Consider the following 16,713-nt stretch of genomic DNA (forward strand, 5'->3'; position numbering starts at 1 on the left):
TCCACACATACTCTTTTTCCTCCTAATGAACACTTTACTTGTTTCACTACCCGTCTCTATATGGAAATTTATTTCTACAGAGTTGTGGGCCAGGGCCTTGTCACTGGTCACTGATCTTGTGGCTAGATTCAGCGCCCTCACTGCCTCAACCCAATCTCGCTGATTCATGTCAGTGTATGGCAAAAACCACTACAATATTGTAAAGTAATTAGCCTTCAACTAATAAAAATAAATGAAAAAAAAAAACAAAAAAAAAAACCCAATCTCAATCTCTGGCCAGGAACTGAAATCCTGCTTCAAGCTGCTGCAGGCTGAGGCCACCTGAGATCACTTTGGACAAATGAGTAAATATTGTCATATCCTGTCTCTCAAATCCACTAAACTTAACATAGACCCAATTGTCATCCTCTGTAATACTAATATTATAAGGATGAGAGGTCAGGTAAATGTAGTTGAAGAGCTAATGATGGTGAACAGGTAAATGCTCAAAGTAGTCAACCACACGCCATTCAATGTTTATTCAGAAAAGTTTAAGATTGTAAAAATATGTATCATTCAAGCCATATTTAAAAGTATTACAAAATACTCAGAAAACTCACCCTCTAGAAAAAACTTCACAAATTAAGTCATTGACCTGCACTGAGTTGAACACCAAGCAAGGTGCCCCTTCTTCTAAAGTAATGAATATTCTTCAAACAGCAAGGGAGCAAGGCTGCTGTTTGATGCTGATGACATTGAAAATTTAGGAGAACGGAAATCCCATCATTTTTCATTTGTATGCAAATTTGTCTGTTCCAGAAATTAACCCCTAGACCCCACGTCAGTTTTCATCTCCAGGAATTTTTTTTGCCAGCACCACACGGTGTAGGCTTGTCACTATCCTGGGGTCACTAGGCTTCCCCAGCTTAAAAACAACCACCACCCCCAAAGTCACAATGGCGCTTTGTTTACCCTCATTATTGGAGGATAAAGAGCAGTAGCTGGAGAGGCCTGTTGTAAAATGCACATCTCGAATGGCCGGCCCTGCTGCCAGCAGCATTGAAATGCAAACTGCAGATGATTTTGGCCAAATAGCTCTCATTGACCACTGTTCCCCATCTTAGATGAACCCGGAACAATAGACCAATCCTATTACCCTCCTTTTGAGCCAGATCTTCAACTGTTAAAAAGTTCCTTTGTTAATTCCCACCTTAGACAAATGTCACCATCTACATGTGAAGGGGAGAGAGGTGATTGAGGTTTTTAATTGATGTGGATTTAATTATGCTAATTTAGACAGCTGTAAAGCATTTTAGTATAGCTGCATAATAGGGAGAGCAAATACAGGTGCCCTTCACTGTAGGGGCTTAATTTTTAACCTACGTAGCTTTAAAACAGAAAGGGAGTTCAAAAGCGTGGGCAATTTACAATTTATAGAGGGAGGTCCACCCACGCTCTGAAATGTTTAGCAGGCTCTACATGTACCTAAGAGAGAGTCGAAAGAAACCCTCAATTTTGATTGAAAACTTCAAATTTGTCTCTAACTATAAGAGGCAATTTTAAATGATGTGTATGTCAAAACTTGATTTGAGATAACACTAAACTAGAAGCTGGGAATTAAAAAATGACCTTTATTTTCATCTCTGAAAAAAGAAAAATCTCACAATGGAAATGGTGATAAAAGCTAGCAAGAGTTTTAAAAATTTTTGAAGGAAGGGCTTTTGAATTTTTGAACTTTAGTGACAAGGTGAGTTGACCTCACCATGTATCTGACGACGACTTTCATTACCAGGAACGTGACATGACACTCAGTGTCATCAGCGGGAAAACTGTTTTTGTTTAAATTGCTGAATAATCCTGTTTTGATTTCTTGGGGTTTTATCTGGAGTGAATGATGCAGCAGACCCTACTGAAGTTGTATGGAGTCTTAACCAAGTACGACATAGGATCCTGTTTCAAGGATTAGACGCTCGAGAAACACTATGTAGTTAAATCACTGCTCCAAAGGTGGCCTGGTTTTAAAGGGCGATGTTGTTCAGGTTGGTATATAATAGTATGAATGAAGAGGAGGAAGAATCAAAGACATTTTATAGCACTTTTTGTGTGCGTGTGGCTTGCTGAGGAAGGGAGGTCTGAAAACACTCCAGCTCTTCTGTTCTCTTTCTCCTCTGGGTGACTCTTCCTTCAAGGCCCAAGCTGCCCCCTAGACACGAAGTCTCTCCTCCTAGGAGGCCTATTGCATTTCTAGAGGACAAAGAGCTTATCAGTGAATCATCTTCCTTTCTCCGGGCCATTTCCTTCTCAACCTTGTCAGGCTTCTCTTCTGTGCATTTGCCTTTGTCCTACACTAATCAGACATGTAATTAGCTGGCAAAGAAAAGAGGAAAGGAGCAGGGGCATCTGTCCTCTGCTTCACACAGTGGGTGGAGAGTGACCTTTCCAATCCTGCCCCAGTTTTTGGTCAAAACACACAGATTTGGACATGCATTTTGACTCAGGATTTTACTAATTCTTCCGATCTTGGATGAGCTGTTTAATTTCTCAGACTTCTTTGATTTATCAAATGAAATACTCATTCGTTGTTCATACATTTGTTGACTCTACATATGAGCTGTGGATGAAATGTTTCTACTGTTCTGTCCAGCACACAATAGGTACAAAAGGTCCTTGATCTGCTCCTCTCATCATCACCCACAATGCCTCATGCTTCCTCCATCTCAGCACCCCACCCCTCACTCTGTTTTTCTCTGACCCATAGCTTTTGTTGTTATTATACTTTTATTTATTTACTTATTTAGCTTCTTTTTGGCTGTGCTTCTCATTGCAGTGACTTCTCTTGTTGTGGAGCACAAGCTCGTAGTTGTGGTGCACAGGTTTAGTTGCTCCAAGGCATGTGCAGTCTTCCTGGACCAGGGATCAAATCCATGTCTCCTGCCATGGCAGGTGGGTGCTTTACTGAGCGATCAGTGAAGCCCAATTCATAACTTCTTTACTCTTGTTCTTTGGGATAGCATCATCTTATTTCTCCACTCTTGAAAATTTGCTCTCATTTTGTTTTTATTTCCTTCTCTTCTGCTCATTTATTACTACTTTTTCTTTTTGTTATTTCTCAGAGATTCTTTACCATCTTCCTCTCATCTCTTTCCTGTTTGGGGTTATAATGGGAGTAGAGAAGAAAGGAAGTTGTTAAAATTAAAATGAGGATCTCAAAGGAATGGAGAAAAAATAAATTAACATTTAAGAACCCTAGTGATAGGACTTCCCTGGCAGTTCAGTGGTTAAGACTCCACCATTCCAATGCAGGGGACTAGGTTCCAACCTTGGTCAGGGAACTAAGATCCCACATGCTGTGTGGTACAGCCAAAATAATAATAATAAATAAGAAGAAGAACCCTAGTGATAAAGTTCTGATATCATTTGCCTAAAGAAAGGAATTCAAAACAGTGTCAGTTCAGTTCAGTTCAGTTGCTCAGTCATGTCCGACTCTTTGCAACCTCATGGACTGCAGCACGCCAGGCCTCCCTGTCCATCACCAACTCTCAGAGTTTACCCAAACTCATGTCCATTGAGTTGATGATGCCATCCAACCGTCTCATCCTCTGTTGTCCCCTTCTCCTCCCACCTTCAATCTTTCCTAGCATCAGGGTCTTTTCAAATGAGTCAGTTCTTCACATCAAGTGGCCAAAGTCTAATATAAAGCCATATAAATTATTTCTTTCTCTCTCTATGCTATAAGCACTATCTAAAATATGCAAACCAGTCATGTAAAAACAATACAGATAGGCCTGGTGTGCTGCAGTCCATGGGGTCACAGAGTCGAACACGATTTAACAGCTGGACAATGAACAGCAGAAGAAGAGTGTAATGTTTGGAAATTAAAGCAAAAAGGTCAAATGTAGTTGCTACAAACTTGTGAGCACCACTGAAGAACAGAAGCAGAATATATAATTTCCATTTAATAACAAAAAAAAATCAAAAACAAGGAAAAACTAATTAATCTAAATAAGAATAGGGAAAAATAGCAAAATGAAACATGGTAAATAGAAATTATAAAGACAATTAAAGTAAATCCTTCTCCTTCTTTATACATATATACACATTCGCTTGTTTCTGGTTCTCTGGGGAACCCTGACTAACAGAACACGGTTGAAGGTTCATAAAGATAGTGACTTTTGGTAAGAAAAGGCATTGCATTCAATATTATGAGACAATAAGAATTGAAACTAACTAGTTGATCTGAGAAATGAGTGGCAAGACTGAAAATATCTTAAATACATAAACATGAGATAGCTTTGAATTGGCACGTTAAATATCAGTCAATTATAAGAAAAATTCTTTTATATCTAAAACTAGAATTTCCAGTGAGATTAAAAAAAATAAGTAGAGTGGCTTAGTATAACTTTTGCTAGAAAAAGAAATGAAAAACTTAGTTTTATTCAGCATCTACTAGATGTCCAGCAATTTATGTACATAAAATGAGCACTTAATTATCATTTATTTTTACAGTATTTAATTATCATAATATAATTCAACACATCTAATGATCACAATATCCTGCTGGTTAGACCCTGAGTTTTAAGGAGATCAAGTCACTTGCCAATAGCTACTCAGAAAGCAATGGATTATGGGGGCTGGTAAGCCTGAAATCTGCAGGACAGACTGGAGACCCAGGAAGAGTTGATGCCGCATCTTGAGTCAGAAGGCAGTCTGGAGGTAGAATTCCTTCTTTCTAGGGGGACCTCAGTCATTTCTCTTAAGACTTTCAGCTGACTGGGTGAGGACCACCCATGCTATGGAGGATAATCTGCTTTACTCAAAGTCTGCTGAGTGTAAAGGGGTCACCCCTAAAAAAAATATCTTCACAGGAACATCAGACTTGGTGTTTGACCAAATCTTGGTTCCCCAGCCTAGCCCAGTTGACATCCACAATTAACCAGCACATCAGGTCATGGCAATTTGAGATCAGCCCTTTACATTAATGCTCCTGTCAGGCCAAGGTCTCTGAGCTGGCCTGAAGACAGGGCTCCTCTCCAGGGGCATGACCACCTGCCAGCTGGTCAGTCTCAGAGGCGTATCTCAGAGAAAGGAGGCGGAGAGTGACCGGCTTGTGAGAAGCAGTAAGAGAAGTACCATCAGGGCCAGAGAATGTCATGAGGATGCAAAGCTCCATAATAAAAACACTGGCCATTAAAGAGACAAAAAGATAACTGGATCTCTAGAAGAACACTCATGATATTTCAGTTCTCAACTGAGTCCTAAATGTGCAGTTGTGATTATGTTTGAACAATTTTCCAAAACTCTGAGACTTCTGACTGTAAGATTGCCATTCTTCCATATTGTCATATATGGTCTTAATCTATTTGGGAGGCTATAACAAAATACCATAGATGGGGTAACTTATAAACAAAAGAAATTTATTTCTCACAGTTCTGGAAGCTAGATGTTCAAGATCAGGGTGCCACCCTGGCCAGGTTCTGGTGAAGGCTTATTTCCTGGTTTGTAGATAGCCATCTTCCAGCTGCATCCTTACATGTGGAAGGGGATACAGAGCTCTCTGGGGTCTCTAATATGGATACTATTCCATTCATGAGAGCTCTACTTTTAGGACCAAAGGCCCTCCCTCCTTATACCATTATATAAAGCATTAGGATTTCAATGGACTTTCCCAGTGGCGCTAGTGGTAAAGAACCTGCCTGCCAATGTAGGAGACATAAGAGATGTGGGTTCCATCCCTGGGTCAGGAACATCCCCTGGAGCAGGGCACAGCAACCCACACCAGTGTTCTTACCTGGAGAATCCCATGGACAGAGGAGCCTGGCGGGCTATGGTCCATAGGGTCGCAAAGAGTGGGACATGACTAAAGCGTCTTAACAGCAGCATTTCAACATAGGTATTGGTGGGGGTGGGGGATGGGGAGGTGGTAGAGCATAAACAAACATTCAGATCATAGCTTAGATTCTTATATAGGGTCAATGACCCGGACTTTCTGGTTGCAGAGCTTGGCTTGCCTGCCTCCTAACCTGGGGCAATGATTTTGACAATTTAAACCCCAGTTTTTGTACCTGTAAAATGAAAATAGTAATATCACCTACTTTAAGGGTGTAGTGAAAATTAAATAAGACAATCAATATATCTAAAGCAATAAACATCGTGCTTGGCCAATAGTAAGTGTTTCACGAAAGTGAGCTGTTATCAATTCTATCCATCTCCTCCATCAGTACCATGCTGAGAAGTTAACCTCTAGCCACTACAAATGCCTCTTGTTTTTGATGTTTCTATGATAGGTTTTTAAGTTACGTGTTTGTGAGTAAATTTTTATTTTTGTTTCATTTGTTTATCCTGTAAATTTTGGGGTGCCCATTACAAAATAAGAATATGTATGTAATGTCTTTTAAATTCGCCATAAAGTCTCACAATTCCTACTGACTTTTAGTAACATTAATAAGTGTTTATTGAGAACATACTATGGTCAGGGTATCACTCTAGGTGCTACCGTGGACCATGCTATTCACCATCGTGGATGAATGCATTTATCATTAAGAAAACTTTTCATAAAGTTTTTATACAAAGTCTCAGTACTGAAGTAAGAGTGTAATAATATGATTCTGAAAGGCATACAGCTGGGTGTCTACCTGGGAGGGACACAGACTTAAGGTTCAGTGAGCCATGTTCAGCTTTCAATGTCTACGGAATGCCTGCTCTGTGCATGCAGGACAATCCTGAGCTTCAAAGGTGTTAGAAGATGACTTACCTTAAAGATGTGTTCTTTGTTTATTGGCTTTTGTTTGGGGAGGTGATCTATGATTGTAAAGTTTTCTTAAATCCTAGCCGCATTCTTGACACTGAACTAACAGCGAGTTGCTGATCACAGCCTGGGTCATTGATTTCTGTTTGGGGTCACTTCTTTTCTCTATTGAAGGAAAGCAACATGACAGCTCTCTGTTAATAATGCCAAACTCAAAAATCCGTTTTCTTTCTAAAAATCCGAGTATCATGTCCCTGTAACCACACCTCCTTTTTAAACCTGGCATTCATTTCTGTCCATAATTTTCAAGCTCCTACTTAGTCACTAAGACATGCCACCAGAAGGAATCGAGAGGTTAAAGGACACCTGAGCCACCCTCACCAGTTCCTACAAGCAGAAAGTAGATTATGCTTTCAGAGCTGCGATGTACATGCTCCTGTAGCCCTCCTTCCTCACAGAACCCGGAGAGCAAAAGAATCCATCGCCCCATGAATATATTATCAGTACTAACTTGACAGCCTCGCTGTTGATGATACTGGTTGTACTTCATTTCCCTCCTGTAATCCAAAAGCAGATCCAGCCCCCCTGGGCCCAGACTGGGGCTGTAGAGCAGCTGAAGGGCCAACTGCCAACGGGTCTGGAACAGAGCGTTTCCAGCCTCGGCACCTGACTTCCTGGCTGCCTCCAGGTCAGGTCTCATTGGTTGATGTGGCAGCTGTGATTCTGACAACACGCTTGGTGTTGGGTCAAGTTTTTGTTTGGCTGACTTACTCCCATAGAAGCCATTTTCCTTGACTCACCCTTGATTACTGAAAATACTCTTTATTACCTTTTAAAATCATGTGATATCCATAAGCAAAAATTGGGATTAACATTTTTGAAAGCATTACCCATGTCTGATTTTTTTTTTCAATGCTGAAATGCAAGAAGTAAAGCTAGAGGCAGCTCAATCCTGTGTTTAGCACAGTGGTGTATCAAATACCATTTGTAACTTCAGAATAAAATGCACAGCTTTTTTCCTTGATCTTAGGAACCTGGATGCAATGATCACCTATGGAAACAGTTTATAGATGCAAAAGTATGTAGTGTTTTATATATTAGAAAGCTTGTGAGAATCCTCCTTTAAAAGACTAAATAATTGTGTTCTAATATAACGAATGTGAAATAGAAACATGTATAACTTTATTGATAAAACAGGGCTTTCATTCAATAGTTATAAGACAGGATACTTGCAAAACTTGCTTATACAAAGGAAAAGGTCTCAAAGCTGTAACTTTCCTTATAATCTGAATATCATCCTCCCCCCAAAACAGACTGAAATAATTAATGTTCAAAGTGTGAAAATTCTATATGGTATAACTTATTTATGCTTTTTTTTTATGCTTTGTTTTAAAAAGGCCAAATTGAATGCCAGCACTTGAGATCTTGAAAATAATGCCACATGTATTGATAAAATAATGTATTATTTTTATTGATTCTCCTTCTTATATGTTGATATTTTGAAGAACTATATTGTTTTAGTAAACATATTTATAAAATATCTAAATATTAAAGACATACACAAAGTAGAAAATAAAAGTCTAACCACAGATATTTTAATATGAATAGCTTGATGAATAATCCTTCAAATTTTTCTTGCTATATTCTAATGTATATGGACACAATCTTTACCAAATTATTTTGAATACGTCTTAGACTTTTTTTCATTTCATAATCTCTAAAACTCTCTCATTCTTTGAATACACACATAATAGGGGTTATAAGAATGTTATAGTCAGTCATGTCCAACTCTTTGTGACTTCATGGACTATCCATGAAATTTTCCAGGCAAGAATACTGGAGTGGGTTGCTGTCCTTCTCCAGGAGCTCTTCCTGACCCATGGATGGAAGCCACGGCTCTTACGTCTCCTGCATTGGCTGGAGGGTTCTTTATCACTAGCGTCACCTGGGAAGCTCCGTACAACATATGTGAATATTAATAGATTAAGTTCATGGCTTTGCAACCAAATGGCTTGACTGAGTCTGAATCCTAGCTTCACTATTAGTAATTCTGTGACTTTGACAAGTTATTTTCTCTGCAATCCACTTTCTAAACTTATAAGGTGTGATGTTAACAATACCTCCTTGAAATGGTTGTCATGCAGGATGAGGAATTACTGTTTGGTGTTGGTAGACATGCAACCATGTCAGTACTGCTACCATAGATGTTTGATATCTTATTACCAATTTCATGTTGATGGACATATAGAGTGATTGCAATTTTTCTTCTCATACATCATGCACTAGTGAACATCCTCCTAGGTAGAATGTTGTGAGTATTTCTAAAGAGTACATTTTAGAAGTGCAATTGTCTAATCAAAGGTGATATACATTTTAAAATGATAGATATTGTTGCATAATCATCCCCTAAAAGTAACTATTTACTCTGTGAATAAAAGTGAATGAGAAAAAATTTGGGATCATGAGAAATATTTTATTAAGACTTTCATCTATGCATCAAAAATGCATAACCTTTTTTGCACAAAGAAGTAGGGGATTACTGTAACAACATAAGTAACACTTGTTTTATATTATCCATAAAAACCAGAAAGCTTTTTATGCATAATTCTCATGATTTTCAGTTCTGCAAGTCTTTGAGCCCCTCTTTCTCCAGAGAAAGAATTCATAGCATATTGTCTTCCTATAATCAGTTATTACTTATTAACTGCAGAATATAATATTCCATCAACAGCTATTCATAAATATCTACCAATCAGATGTGTAACAAATGCTTACTAAAATTAATGTTATGAAACAGAACAATTATGTCATATTCTGCAGGTGTGGTAGCAGTGTTTCTGAAATCCAGATTGAGCACAGCCTGACCACTCCGCCACATATTCAGAATTAGAGATGGTTCCAGCTACTTTTCTGCAGTTACACCAGAGCCCAAAGAGGAAAAAAAAAACCCAACATTTGGAAAGCAAATGCCTCTAATGTCTGTAATAGATGATATACCTGTGGTGTGAGAGCCTATGCCCTCAAGCAGTGAGCCCTGAATGTTTTACAGCTTCTGGAAATACTTACACATTTCTTTCTAGTTCTTCAGCCCACAGTATTTGCAGTACTGTATATGAGAACGCATTTGCCTATAGACCACTTCTCCAATATAAATGTTTGCTTTATATAGTTTCATATTTAACATGTTTTAAACATAATTTTATTTTTTTACCTTATATTAATTAAAAACTATAATTTGTCTATAAGAATATGAGCCTGATTCTTTGGAAGTAATGTTCAGTTGGTGTTATTGGTATCATAAGAGTTTTAGAGTATATTATAGAATATTCTGGCACGAGACACTAAATTGAAATTTTAAAGAAAATGTTGGAAATAGCTGTAAGGGGGAAAAAAGTAGCCTTTTAAATCTAATTTGTTATGCACCACAGTAGGGTAATGGATGCAATGAAAGTTCTTTTATTGAGTTCCCATGTCCAAAAGGTATTTAGGTAGCAAAGGATGTTAAGCAGACCCCCTGCAATCCACCTTTAACTGAAGATAGCAGGAAATAAGGTATATAGGTCTGTGTCCTCCTGGTTTTTATTTCCTCGGGAGAACAGCTCATGCAAAGGACACCTTAGGCTGCTTAGCCGATCACAAAGGGTGCACTAGACACCCTCGCTGGCTGCTTGAATAGCCTGATCAGAAGGGTGGCTGAAACCACACCGGGAGTTCAATCCTTCAGGTGGGTCTTTTCAAATTCCAATAGAGAGAAGTTCCTGGAGAATTGGTAAGGATTTCACTAGTCCCCAGCAGGTTTGAGATCAAAAGCTTTGGTTAAATAAAAGCCTGCTGGGAAATCTTAAAACCTCTTTGTGATGTAACTTTAAAAAGTTAATACAAAGAACCCTTAGACTGAAGCCGTAACAGCATGAACAAAGAGTATATCAAAACTGATTCCATTAAGGGAAAGCGGACATACAAATTCACTTAATTTAAAGAGCAATCCAGTTATATTACTGTGTGAGAGAATAGAACTTAGACCATACCACCGAGCCCATTTAGAAGATGTGCTCGTTTCTTGTTACATATGCCAGACTTCATTCTTGGTCATTCAGATATGCCTTCTAAACAACTTATATATTCATTTTCTGAAAGGAGAAAGAGTGATGTGCATTTAAACTCATTCCTCAAGAAGATACTTTTAAAACAAATTAAAATTAAACTTGATGGGGACCCATCCGTCAGTTGGTTATCTCTTTTTCATGGTGTCAAACTGCTAATTGCCCATCCTCCTTAAAAATAATAAACCTTCAATTAGTATTGATTAGTAGATCATTAATGAATGCATTAATTAAAAGGTAATTTTTATAATTAACACCAATTCATTTTTTGGCAAGTCACACACTTTTACTAACTGAAGTCATCAGTTAATATTTTCATGGAAATATTTTACTCCATCAACAACTCCCCCAAAACTTTTATTTGATTTTAATGTCTGAATTTTGCACTTTGTTTTAAATCTTTCAAGACATTTTCATGTACTCGATGTCTCACATTTTCACATTAGTCATATGAGATGAGGTTAACAGGTTAAGCATTGTTTTTCTTTTTCTTTTTAATAAATAGGGCTACTGAAGTGCACTTATAGAACAAATGGCAGGCTCTCCACTGCACAGCTATTTAGAGAAGGCTCAGACTAGGACCCATAGCTCCCAATTTCAAGGCTACAAAGTTTTCAATTGAGCAATGTCTCACAGACTTTGGAATGCAATTGCAGCTTATGTTAAAAGATAAAGTGAGGCATATGAAAAATTTTAAGAGTCTACTTGAGCAAAAACCAATTTGAATTAAGTAGCATTCAATTTTGCAAATAGAAAGTACCTCTGAGGAGCTGTACAAAATGAAAGACTTTTGTAGACAGAAGGGAGCAGGAATAAGGATGTTATACTAAGCTAAAAAGTGGATTGGTTATTGCAAGATTATTTTCCTTTAGGGGATAGCAGGGATCTACCAGGGTTTCCCATAGTGGAAAAGAACCTGCCTGCCAATTCAGGAGACCCAGGTTAGACCCTGAGTTGGAAAGATCCCCTGGAGGAGGACATGGCAACCCACTTCAATATTCTTGCCTGGAGAATCACATGGACAGAGGAGCCTGGTGGGCTACAATCCCATTGGGTCGCAAAGGGTCAGACATGACTTGAAGCAACTTAGCATGCAGCACACAGGGAACTAGCAGGCAGATTATGTAACTAATAATCTGGAGATTATTAGTTATTCATAGCTAATATGGAGATTCCTGATGGACTGGTTTAAGATTCCATTTCTAGGAAAGCTGAAACTGTAATTAAGTCTCAGTTTGGTGATACAGTGTTTATCATAAGTGATCCCATTTGGAGCGTGTTGTCTTATTTTTAACACTTAAGTCACACACAGTGGGATTCATCCCAGAGAACTCTTTTCAAGTGTGGTCACTGTGGACCATGAATATCCCCAGATTCTCACACTGATAGATGGAGCAACTGATCCTTCTACCATATTCAGTTTTTCTCTGCTTCACTCCTCTCTTATTTCTCTTCCTCAGCTCTTCTTCTGTCTGTGTGTCCTCTGATTAATGATTGGAAAATGAAGAAAGGAAAGTGGCAGATTAAGTCAATCTCTGTGGGGAAAGTATAGCAATCTTTGGGGGCAAGTACTCTTTCAACGAACCGTCCCAGTGATCTTCTCCCCCGCTGGCCTCAACTTTCTTTAGTCTCTTAAAATATATGAACAAAATCTCAACTGACTAGCTCTGTTGGAAGCAAACAGACAGTCTTTGAGAGTTCTGTATTCTTACAGTCTCCTCTGAAACAGCTGGGCCAGCAGCCCCAGCCTCCCAGGTGTGTGATCACATGTTGGTCTGCTTTCAGCTAATGAGTTCCTATTTGTGTCTATCCCGACCAAATGTTCACTTAGGTAGGTGTTCTACTGAACAGTTAGCCCTTTGTGATAAACAAAAAACAAACTTCAATTCAATAATGAAGGGAAGACATGTTCACTAAATCTTTGATTCCCAAATATGCTTATGTAAGTGTATTTAGATACACATTCTATATGGATCATATATGTGTTCAAACAAATATAGTTCACCTATGAGGTTTTTAGAATATAAACATTCTGCTCGAACACACTCGCTCCATTCTCAGGCAGAACTATGTGAACTAGCTTATCTTGATATCTTGGATACTTTCAAAGATACCCTAAGACCTTGCTATGCCTAAAGTTACTGCTTACTTGTGGAGTGCTTTGAATTTTTAAATCCATCCCAATGTGTTACTGCCTATTCTCATATTGGAACTTCAGTCTTGAATTCCAAAAATTCAAAACCCACTACTCTGGCAAATAAATAATCTGAACATTAAATGTATTTTATGAGTACCTGGCATACTATCACCGATTCTGGATTCCAAATAAGTTATTTTAAAAGTATAAGTTATAGAATCAGTCTCAAGATATTTACACTTTTGTAGTGGAAAAAGTACCTGCAGAGACAACATAGAGATTCACGAACTGTTAGTAATTTTAAACGAATGGCTCCCTCCTCTGTGACCCCACCCAATCTTAAATGTGCCATGCTGTGCTTAATCACTCAGTTGTGTCTGACTCTTTGTGACCCCATGGACTGTACTCCGCCAGGCTTCTCTGTCCATGGGGATTCTTCAGGCAAGAATTGGAGTAGGTTGCCACGCCCTCCTCCAGGGGATTTCCCAACCAGGGATAGAACCCAGGTCTTCCACATTGCAGGAAGATTCTTTATCATCTGAGCTACCAGGGAAGCCCATGAATACTGGAATGGGTAGCCTATCCCTTCTCCAGGGGATTTTCCCAACCCAGGAATCAAACCAGGATCTCCTGCATTGCCGGTGGATTCTTTTATCAGCTGAGCTACCAGGGAAACCCCATATCTTAAATACATCTACTCTAATATAACATTTATACACCTTATTTCAGGGCTCCCCAAAGCCTGAGTTGTGGACCAGTACTGGTCCGTGGCCTGTTAGGAACCTGGTCACACAGGTCAGGGCAGGTGAGTGTCACTCCCCGTTGCTCTCATTATCTCCTGAAACATCCCCACCTCCTCCGTCCATGCAAAAATTGTCTTCCAAGAAACCTGTCCCTGGTGCCAAAAAGGTTGGGGATTGCTGCTTTCTTTCACATGAAGTTTCACGTGTCTTTTTCATCAGAGTCAGAGACTCTTGTTTATTATTGCCTCTTCACAGTGACTATCACAGAACACGATAGGTGCTTAATAAATGTTAGCTGAGCTAATTAAACTAGATGAGCACCTGGAGGACAAGAGGAAACAGATGATTATGTGCTGATTTTTTTTCAGTGTCCAAAACAGAAAAAGCAAAAATTAATATCTAGAATTCTTTTCAAAGGGAAAATAGCTATCTTTTCTGACTGCTAAATAATACATCTCACTGGAAAATATTCAAATATCTCAAGATAATTCGTCTATTAGAGAAAATCAGTTTTTATGATTTGGTGTATGTATATATCTCTCTGCTGTTAATCCATGCACTTACAAGGTTGACTTAAAAAATTGGAGTCATAGTATGTACATTTTGTTGAATGACTAGCTAAAAATTTAACATTATATTTCTGATTCCTTTCCATGATACAAGTGTTTCCCTTTAACTGGCTATGCTAGCCTCTATTTTGTACATTTCATCATGTGTTTAATTCTATTGACAGATATTTAGGTTACATTCATTTTTCATTCTTATAAACAGTGCTTCAATAAATATCTTTTAACATCTTTGCAAATTCAGACTTATTTTCTTGGCACAAATTCTTAGACATGAAATGGACTTAAAATGTTAAACTATGTTGTTAAATTATTCTAGAAAAAAGGATGTGCCAATTTACACTCCCACCAACTGTGTGTAAGCCATTTTCTCTATAACCTTGCCTGGATATAATTCATTTTAAAAATCTTTGTTAATCTAATAAGGAAAGAAGTTTTATTGGTTATTGTTGTTATTGTTTTTCCATTGTTGTTTTAAATCCTAGACTACTTAGGGACCTTTTAAATAAATCAGTTCTTGATAAATCACACATGGCCCACCCATGAATCATGTTCAGTACCAAATTAACTCTCCTCTTCTACTCAGTTGCGTTGTCTTCTCTTTGCCCTAGCACTAAATATGAATCAAAGAAACAAGGAGATCTTAATATTAGGTTAAACATACCTAGGAGAGTTCAAATATGTGTATATATATATATTTTTCATAAATAAAATCTAAAACTAAAACATATTTGGTTATTGACTAAATTGTTTTATCATAGTTCCCCTCTATTAATGTGGATAACTGAGTAAATGATAAAATAATTTAAAAATTATACAACCCTGTTGTAGAAACAAGTCTACAAATCACATAAGTTACTGGTAATAAGACCACCTACCTCTAAGTTTTTTGAAGGCTCTATTGGGATTGTTAACAATTTGCCCACAAAGTCTAGAGCTCAAGAAGCTGCTGACATGATGTGGCAGTGTGAAAAAATCTGTGAAACAAGAGAGAGGTGTCTAAGAATATAGCACTCACAACATGAATAAAAACCATTTTATATTTCTATAGTCCCAGTAAGTGTAGATGCCAAACCTTGCCTTGGAAAAAGAAATAGCACCTTTATACCTCAAAGCTTTACAACCTTATCCCAAGGAGTAAATGCTGGTCAATATTTCTTGCTCATGAATAATGGTAAGGTCTTTGTGAGAAGGTCTTACAGATTTCACAAATTTCTTTGTGAACTGGGCAGCTTTTCCTTATAGCCTTCCAGTGAGGATGAAATCTATATTTTGAAGATTGGTGTGAAGATCTCTAGCCCCACTGCACTCTACAACTCACCACAAAAAGGGGGGGCGGGCAGTGAGCTGTCAAGCATGTTCACTGAGAGACGGGAGTTATATTAGTTGTCTATTGCTACACAGCAAACCAAAATTTTAGTGACTTAGAGTGTTAGTTGCTTAGTCATGTCTGACTCTTTGCAACCCCATGGACTGTAGCCTGCCAAGCTCCTCTGTCTGCGGGATTCTCTAGGCAAGAATACTGGAGTGGGTAGCCATTACTTTCTCCAGGGGATCTTCCTGACCCAGGGATAGAACCTGGGTCTCCTGCATTGCAGGCAGATTCTTTACCATCTGAGTCATCTGGAATGCCAGTGACAAACCACACACATTTACTATCTCACAGTTTCTGTGGGTTTAGATTCTCAGGAGAGCCTAGCAGGGTCCCCTGCTTCAGGGTCTCTCAGGAGGCTATAATCTAGATGTCAACCGGTGCCACAGTCACGTTAGAGGAGACGGATCTGCTTCAATGCTCACTTTAGCAGTTGCCTGGATTTAGTTCTTCATGGGCTACTGGAATGGTCTCAGCTCCTAGCCGGCCACGGTCAGAGGCTGCTGTCGGTCAGATATGGCTCTCCAACATGGACACTTGGTTCCTCAAAGTCAGCAAGAGAGAGACCCTGCTAGCAAACCAGAAGTCATGGTCTTCTATAACCCCATAACTTTGTTCATATTCTATTCTTTAAAAGCAAGGCACTAGGTTCAAGGGCATGGGGAGGGGTGAATTGTACAAGTAAGTGAATACTGGAAGTCAGGGAGGGCTTCCCGGATATCGCTAGTGGTAAAGAACCTGCCTGCCAATGCAACAGACGTAAGAGATGTGGGTTCAATTGCTGGGTCGGGAAGATCCCCTGGAGGAGGGCATGGCAACCCATGCCAATATTCTTGCCAGGAGAATTCCATGGACAGAGGAGCCTGGTAGGCTGCAGTCCTTGTGATCACAAAGATTTGGACATGACTGAATTAGCACAGGGAGTCAGGGATCATTGGAGGCTACCTTAAAAGGCTGTCTACCACAGGGGGTGGTTGCTCAGTTAATAACGGGCATAAAGGACACTGGTGAAAAGTGGAAAGGAGAGTGTCAGCAGACAAGGTGGGAGAGGAATTTCTTGGGGAAAGG

The 16,713-nt window shown here is 38.9% G+C and overlaps 1 protein-coding gene across 4 annotated transcripts in view; it reads right to left on the minus strand.

Annotated features, from left to right (window-relative positions):
- Positions 1-1,543: 1,543 nt before the first annotated feature.
- The window catches only part of GTDC1 (glycosyltransferase like domain containing 1), a 453,404-nt gene continuing 438,234 nt past the window's right edge, over positions 1,544-16,713 (minus strand). For 2 of the 4 annotated variants that reach the window (XR_006273215.1, XR_006273213.1), the window contains 2 exons: positions 15,152-15,250; positions 10,753-10,854 (listed from right to left, as the gene is read on the minus strand). The gene's annotated coding sequence lies outside the window, so the exon portion shown is untranslated. Of the gene's footprint in view, positions 3,125-6,730; positions 6,890-10,752; positions 10,855-15,151; positions 15,251-16,713 lie in introns of those variants that run through there. The other 2 variants (XR_006273214.1, XR_006273212.1) reach the window with 2 other exon arrangements.

The sequence above is a fragment of the Cervus canadensis genome, chromosome 15, assembly GCF_019320065.1.
Source record: "Cervus canadensis isolate Bull #8, Minnesota chromosome 15, ASM1932006v1, whole genome shotgun sequence".
Taxonomy (NCBI): Eukaryota; Metazoa; Chordata; class Mammalia; order Artiodactyla; family Cervidae; genus Cervus; species Cervus canadensis.